An 8,386-nucleotide genomic window follows, 5' to 3' on the forward strand; every position below is an offset into this window, starting at 1 on the left:
CTCATTGTTTACCTTCAAAAGCGCCTAAGTACATGAGCTGGACTTCTTCTGGACATGGATCAAACCCCATGGACTCAACTCCGGACAAACGAGCCAGCTTAAATGTCTCTGCTGTAATAATGGGACACTTGTTTATGTCCGTTAAGGCCCACCATCCCTCAAAATGATCACTGAAGAGAAGAAGTTGCTGCCGTTGCAATCCCGGCTGCCAAACAAATGTCAAGGTCCTTTCATGCTTCTTTTAAAACGGTGTCCTCTTTAGCTACATTAAATTCAGCAGCAGCCCTCACAATTAGTGCTCTAATTACAGACCCAGGCAACCAGCCAGGGTTACATTAAGGAAACTCACAGAGGACTATCTATACTTCCAAGCAAAAAAATCAGCTGATAACTAGAATATTTTAAAAGTCTGTCTCTGTGGGAGAGTCGCGCGCAAACGAAGACAGACGAAGACACTCAAGCATGAAGGGTGTGCAAGCTTACCTGTTAGCGACGATGCACCTGGCTCTGAGAGCATGTGGCAACACCTCAGCTGACTGCTGGTACAGCGACGAGTTAACGCCTGCGGAAGAAGCAATAAATAGTGAGACACGAATTGAAAACAGGTAATCGGGAGAAATTATTAATTAAATCTCAAGTAGCTCAAGCTCAAGTAGCACAAATCTACTTCTTTCATGTGTTTTTATGACTTTTTAAAAAATGTTCTCCCTTTTATGCTTGCTGAATGTATGATGTAAAGTGTCTTTGAGTTTTTTTAAAAGGGTACAAGTAAAATAAATAAAAATCAAAATGTGTTATTTAGTTATGAACATGCTCACAAGTGCATTTATTACCAGACACGTGATTTTAGGCCCATGTGAAAACTGTTATTGTGCTTTGGGGGTACGTGTACATGACAACGGTGCTTGGAGCCACTGAAAGCACACATTTTTGAAAATGGCCCCCAAGATGGAACTGTTTGAAAATCCTCTGTCTCCATTTCCATGTAAAGGGGAGTAAACACAACTTCAGAAAACAGCCTGACTCTGTATAAATGGCGGAAAGCACAATTTTTTGAAAACACTACAGCTTTGCCACCATGGAAATGTCAGAAAATGCAACTTTTTGAAAATGCTTCGACTCTGTATTCCACGTAAACCATCATAAACACAACCTTTTGAAAATGCTCTGATTCCGTCTCCACGTCGATGGGGGAAAACAGAACTTGTCTGAAAGCTGCTAATGCCCATGGGCACTGTGGCCAATGGAAATACTGCACATGCATGCGTAAATGGACAATAACAACAATGTCCTACGGGCGACTGTCAACTATAAAACTACCAAGTCCCAGGAGAATATAGACTGGAGGTCATTGTTGTTATTGTCCATTTACGCATGCATGTGCAGTATTTCCGTTGGCCACAGTGCCCATGGGCATTAGCAGTCCGTGTACTGGCAAACCACATCATTTTGAGCATTTCTACCATTTAGGACTTTGCCTGGTAAACAAGCAATTTCTAAAACAGAAGTGCAAAAACAATGTGTTTTCAATTGAAACATTGTCGTGCAAACGGGGTCTTAGACTTTAGGTTGACATGCTCTACGTGAGGCATGATGTCTAATTCCATGATAGATGAAAAGGGAAGGGACATGCAGAGGCTCGGAGGGAAGATGGACGACCGACTGTCACATTACGTCTGTCGGGGTTATCTGAGGACATGAAAAGGCTGGCCAGAGAAACAACTTTAAGTACGACGAGTTACAAAACATTTTCTGAACACAACACAATTACACAAGTTGGATTCATGCTTGCAAAGTTAGGCATCCAACTAGAAATTGCTTTATCAGTGATTGACAGCTCAACGTTGACATGAATAGTTTCTCTCTCCAAAGTAAGGTGCACTGTTACACTTTATTTGATTATTTCATTTTGCAAGCAGGCATAATCTCGTCTGTTCAGCCCCGCAGCAAACTTATTAGGAAGCTGCGGACTCCTGCTGAGATCTTATCGGCAATAATATAATCTCCTGAAAAATATGACGGCGTATACACAGTATGCATGTGTATACCCTGGACTACACCACTGGCTCTGGCCCAACTCCAGCTCCCTAAAGCACAACCCATCTGGCAACTCAACTGGAAATGAAAGGAATGTTTAACAGCAGGACTGAGATTAGCTATGTGATGGATTTTTAAAACTAAAGCACAATGAGGTCAATCATTTCTTTAACACTTTTTTTTTTAAATAGAATTTACACATTACTATCTTGCTTTACAGTATTGTAAGTGCTGGGGCGACTGTGACTCAGTTGGTAGAGTGTCAGTCATTGGGAAGGTTGCAGGTTGGATTCTCCATGCCCCCATACACTTGTCAGATTGTCTTTGGGGAAGACTCTGAACCCTCAAACTGCCTTACATGTGGCAGCTACATCCACATCCATTGGCTTGGGGCAATGGTGGTCAGAGAGGCGCACTTGGGATTGGAAGTTTGCAGGTTCGATGGGGGTTCCTGAGCAAGACCCTTGACCCTCATCAGCTCCCCAGAGTGCCACATAAATTCACATGGGGATTTATATATTGAGGCATGACCCTTGCATTGTTGTGAAGAGTAATGCATTTGAGAATTAATACTTATCTCGACTCCCACTGTTCCATGAAACATCCCTTTCCCGAATAACAAAACAATGTGTCAGCTGTGGTTGATTTTGTAGGGTGGTTGTCTCTCATTTGGATGGTTGCAGGTTCAATTCCCCACCTCCTCCATCCCCCTGTCCACATGTTTATGGTTTCGCTGGAGTATTTTTACATATAGTATATCTACATTTTGTTGAGGAAGCAGCGTTGCATTTGTTTTTTTAACTTTATCAGCTTTCTGGACACAGCCGACTGTACAACACTATAAAATGATAGTTCGGTGTAGATCCTCTGCCATCTTCTGTCTCGGTCACCGAGATCAGAATCTTCACACAGTACAACAGACGCTGTTCAAGTTTCTTTGCTAATGCTGCAAACTCACACAAAAGATAGAATTTTGGGGGGATAAAAGGAAATGAGCGCTGCTATCAGATTGCAAGCGATTTGTCATGCTTGCAAAGCCCTAAAAAGCAGTGTCAGCCGAGGGTGAACTAAACTGTGAACTGCTGCAGATTTTCATGGGTTTCCTCTTGTGTTCCAACATCCTCGAGAACCGTGTTTGTGAGTCAATCATGCTTAGCTCCGGTTACAAATAAAGGAATCAGATTGAGTCCGACTCCCCCTCGCCATCAAAATGTCAAAGCAGACAGAATGACAGGCTAACAAACCTCTCCCTCAATAAATGAGTGGCTTGCGAGCCCATGTGACCTTTGTTTACTAGCTTTGTTTAAATGGATCCCTTTAACAAAATCCATGCAGAAGCACAGGACCTTTTTTTTTTTTCTCTTTGAATCTAAATTGGACACAAAGAAAACATAAGCCATAGAAGCTGGTGAGTTTGAGCAGGTTCACCCCACTGAACCTCTCAAGACTCATATTGGAAGCATCTAAATTAAGAATGTATTGCATTTGCCAAAACGCAGGAAATTTAATTCATCAGAACAATTCACATTGTTTATTAAGATTCTTCCCAATTTTCATTAAATCAAGAAATACTTTATTTCATTGCAACTCTCCCTCAAACTCAAACAACACAATGGTTCCATTAAGCGCCATGTTGTCATAGGAAAACGGTTAGATTACTGTGAATTTGTGCTTGAGTGAAAGTGCTAATAGATCACTAAAGTTGTTTTCAATAAAGCAAACATTCGCTGAGGGCCCATTAGTGTTATTGCGATGCTTGAATTGATGCTGCTGAATGGGAGGTAACTTTTTTGTTGTATTTGTTTTGGTTTCTGTCTAGTTTTTAATGAAAACATTCAATATGTCTTGTCGTTTTAGACGGCCCCCATGTCCTTGTTTTTCACATACTGCTGCCATGTGATGCTACGAATGCTTCTAGAACACTTGGTCTGGAGAGTATCAAGGTTCTTCACCTCCTAGTGACACTGAAATAATATTGCTATCCAACACTCTTTCTGCTGCTGTTCTACAAAAAGGAGTTGAAACCCTTTATGGCTTTCAAGGTGACACGCTTGTTGGGAATCCCTATGAGCATCGCATCCATTAAATCCAGACGAGCTTGAGAAATTCTGCATATTCAGCCTCTTTTTCCTGTTTGGATCAAACACCATCGGTAGCTGTTGGGTTCCTTTTCCATGAGTTCAATACGAGTCAGAGCGCTCTAGTATCGGCATGCCTGCTTATCACTCGTCTGTGTAATTTGTCCCATTAGGATTCTGTCCCCGTAATCCCGAAAGTCTCATCACAGGTAGATGCTTCCACTTCCACTTTTCACACAAAAACAAGATAAGAAGTTTGGGAGCGACTCATCTCTATTTTCAAACACTCGCCTGGCTCGGCGAACAATCAAGATTCTCAACTGATAACATCAACCCGGCCCGGATTTATCTTGATTACCATCCGAAAGCTTGTTTTCCTAATGGGAGGTGGAATGAATTTCTACCCTCCTGAAGTGCGAGGCAGAGCAGAGCGGTGCAGGTTGGTTGGCTTCGAATGAGGGAGAGAAGAAAAGGGAGATCTTCTGAGACTGAGATGGGAGGAGAAGGTGACAGAGAGGGAGATCCTGGGAGAACAAAAAGGTCCACAATGGGATGGTGGGGAGATTAGAGAAGGGCTGTCATGAAGGCAGGCTGAAAAAGGAGCAGTGTCTTCCAGATGCTTCTTGTTTCTTCCAGCTGATGCAATGATCTTAGTTTAATGAATCTCCCTTCCAATGCTTCACATTTCTTTGATCCTATCTGAGAGTGTCACTTCCTTTCTACCCATACCTCCGCCACCATCTGCCTCCTAATGTCTTCACTCAGCCCGCTTTCATTAAATGTATTTCCTGCTTTGCTCTCATCACGATTCTTTCTCTCGGTAATTTACCTGTCTTGCCTCCACCATCTTGTTTTCCTCTCTGCTTGGCTTTCCGTCTCCGTATCCTCTATCTACCACTTTCTGCCTATTCAATTCGACTCAATCCAGTTTGCTCTGCAAAATTGGTTTTGCTGGGTTTAATGTTTGATGAAGGGTAAGGCGAAGGCGCACAATTGAATGAAGTCAGGAAATAATGAACTTTTCATTTGTGGTATCCTTTTAAACTGCATGCCTTTGCTGCTATAGATTATTCTCAAGCAATCCTTAATCCTCCTGATTGTTTGTTCCCCACACGGTGTTTTGCTTTAATTCGGCACTGCTGTAGTTGCGCAACAAACCTATGTTAACCAAACATCACAAAAGATTATGCTCTTCTTCTGGGAGAGATATTAACAGATTGCTAAAACCGGAGAATTTGTTGTTTTAGCGTCTCGTCAGATCACCTCAGTCTTTTCCTTCTGTTTCTCGTATCTGATATCATCCCCCCGCTTTCTTCTGCCATCATCTGTCTCAGCACCGTTTTTGATCTCGCTTGATCTCATTTGAGTATCATTAGGAGGATTTCTATTTGAAGTATAAATAGAGCAAAACACGCGGCACCAACTGCACAAGCAAACATCTTTGTTCTTTTCCTGCAGATCAGTGCCTGAATCTTCTATCAACCTTCTCTCTTGTGTTTTTCATACGTTTTCACATTAGCAATTTATACCATCAGAACGAGGACATTGCTGAATGAGGAGAAAACCCCAGAACAGATTTTTCCATTGGGGCAGAATTTTAATCTTTAAGTATTATGAGTGGCCTTTTCCTAAAAAAAGAATCCTAATTTATTGAGGTTGGTTATGCTTTTGATTTCTTACAAATACTAAATAAATGTCCTCGTTCAATGACAATTTGGAAGTGCAAACGCATAGTTTTTGCATTTTCCTTTCAGAAAAGTTTCCCGCTTACATGCCATTTTAAAAACCATGTCGGTAGCATGTTGGGCCACCAATGTGTGCTTCTGGGCATTTTTCATAATGAAACCACACACACATGCGTGCCGAGAATAATACGCTATAAATATTAATAATGGAGAGTACACATAGTTCATTTGTATGACCATAAGATGACGTTGGATCGTTACAGTGACTCTCAACTATAAAACTACCAAGTCCCAGGAGATGATGGACTGGGAGTTACGACACCCCGGAGGCTGCCACCATTATTATTGTCCATCTACCCACTGGGAGCGTTTTCAAAAAGTTCGAGCATGGGAGCCATTTTTAAAAAGTAGCTTTTTCAGGGGCTCCGAGCACCGTTGTTGTGTAAACGGACACCTAAAACACAATGAAAGTTTTCCGTTTTCACTTCAAAACATTGTGCAAACGGGGCCTAAATCCTCAGCTAACGTGACCTTGGCCCGAGACCCATGACAGATAACTCAGTGTTGTGAAGCTTACCAGCTCTTTCTCTGGACTTAGATGTTTGGTAGATTACACCAAAATATAGCTTGACATGCTTTCTATGTATATTCAAAAATGTCAACCGCTGAGGAACAGACCACACGTGGCACCGAGTCCGAACTGCTTCAAAATAGAAAGAAAAACAACCTGAAACATTAAAAAGTTACAACTGAAACACACTTGAAATGAGTCATAAGTAAGCGTGCCATCAGTAATTATTGTTTAATTATAGTTACATTCATTTTGTATAAACAGACATATCTTGTGTTAGTTCTGGAGTTGTTGAGGATCACTGCCTTGCTTCAGGGCATCTCACCGGTTCCTAGATGTTAAGTCAGATATTCCTTCTCGCGAGTTACAAACCCGCATCTTAACTTCACAAACCAGAGTCTAAACAGCGAGGTGGTTTTTCTCAGGACAGTAGCAATATGTATTCTTCTGTACGAACAGATGTCTTTGGTGCTTTGGGTGAATTGGCCCACGACGCGCTGTGTAATGGCAGCCATTTTCAGGAAAGACCATAAAAGAGGCAAGCTGGCTTGCTGTGAGATGCGAGCCGACTTCTTAACCTGCCGCCATCTGTCACTGGCTGAATCAGCAGAACGAGCGACACCTTGGCCCCGTAAACACTTGCATTATGTTATCTGTAATTAATGGCAGCTAAGCCTCATGGCCAAAGAAATGGCCGTCGACAGCAAGCTATTCCAGTCACAAGAGAGCCCAGGAAGCAACAAGACAGCGTCAAAGTGAGTGCAGATTGAGGAGAGGCAACGCAAGCCATCATTCATTATTATGCTCCGTTAAAGCGAACGGTGTAACATTTTCCCATCAAAAAACCTCCTTTCATGACATGTCCACTTGATCTGCGCTCATAATTGTGGCCTGCTTCACTTCATGTTTCACTTTCCCCTGCTTAATTTCTGTCACAGTACAATACTGCTCTGCTGACACTTCACTGGCAGTGGTCAGTATGTTTGGCACAAAGTGCTTCCAAGTGCAATTTTCACTTTCAGCAGACACATCTGTCCCTGCTGCTCCTTAAAGCATGGGTGGCCAGGCTCAATGGTGGCCGATCTCAAGATGGCTGAAAGCTGGTACTACCTACCATTTAAAACCATGTTGTCAACCCAAGGGTGTAGTGACTTCTAGTTAGTAGTGCAGAAGACAGGTTACTGCATTATTTGTTTGTCTATCACTCATCAGATTAAAGCCTCGTTTACATGATGTTTTCAAGTGAAAACAGAAAACTCTCATTATTTTCTCACAATTGACAATTCTCCGAGCCACTGAAAATGCCACCTTTTGAAAATGCTCCGACTCCACCTCTGTGGAAATGGGGGAAAATACAACTTTTCTGAAATGCTGCTACTGTGCACCACGGCCATAGCAAATAGATCTTATGCACATGCGTTAGTAGATGGACAATAACAACAATGGTGGCCTCCAGAGTGTCATGACTCTCAGTCCATATTCTGCTGGGACTTCTGCTGTAGTTTTACAGTTGAGAGTCTCTTGTAATAGCAATCCAACTTGGTCATCTGTCCAAACGAATGTCCATGTACTCACCATTGCTATTGTTAATTGTGTATTGTTCCCCGTGCGCATGTGTGTGGTTTCATTACGAACACCAACATGGTAACTACATCGATTTCAAGGGGCACCGAATTAAAGGATGTAACCTAAAAGATCCAAAAGACCACTGACATTCATACATGTAATATTCAACAGATCGCACTGTAGACTGTATGAAAAGGTGATTACATTTTATTAGGATGGATACATAGACCAGATGGACAGTTTATTGCCCCAATCCCCTCGGTGAATCACACCCTGACGTAAAGCTTGATAAAATGAACAGAGTTCGTCTAAATCCAAAACTCAGAAAACCAAGAACCCACAAGAGAAAATGCCGTGACGACTTCAAACACACGTAAAGACAATCTGGCAAACAGTCGGTGAGCGAGTGCATGAGTAGACTGGGAGGTGATCAGTGATGAGGTTTAGAT

This window comes from Lipophrys pholis (genome assembly GCF_963383615.2).
Source record: "Lipophrys pholis genome assembly, chromosome: 5".
Classification (NCBI taxonomy): domain Eukaryota; kingdom Metazoa; phylum Chordata; class Actinopteri; order Blenniiformes; family Blenniidae; genus Lipophrys; species Lipophrys pholis.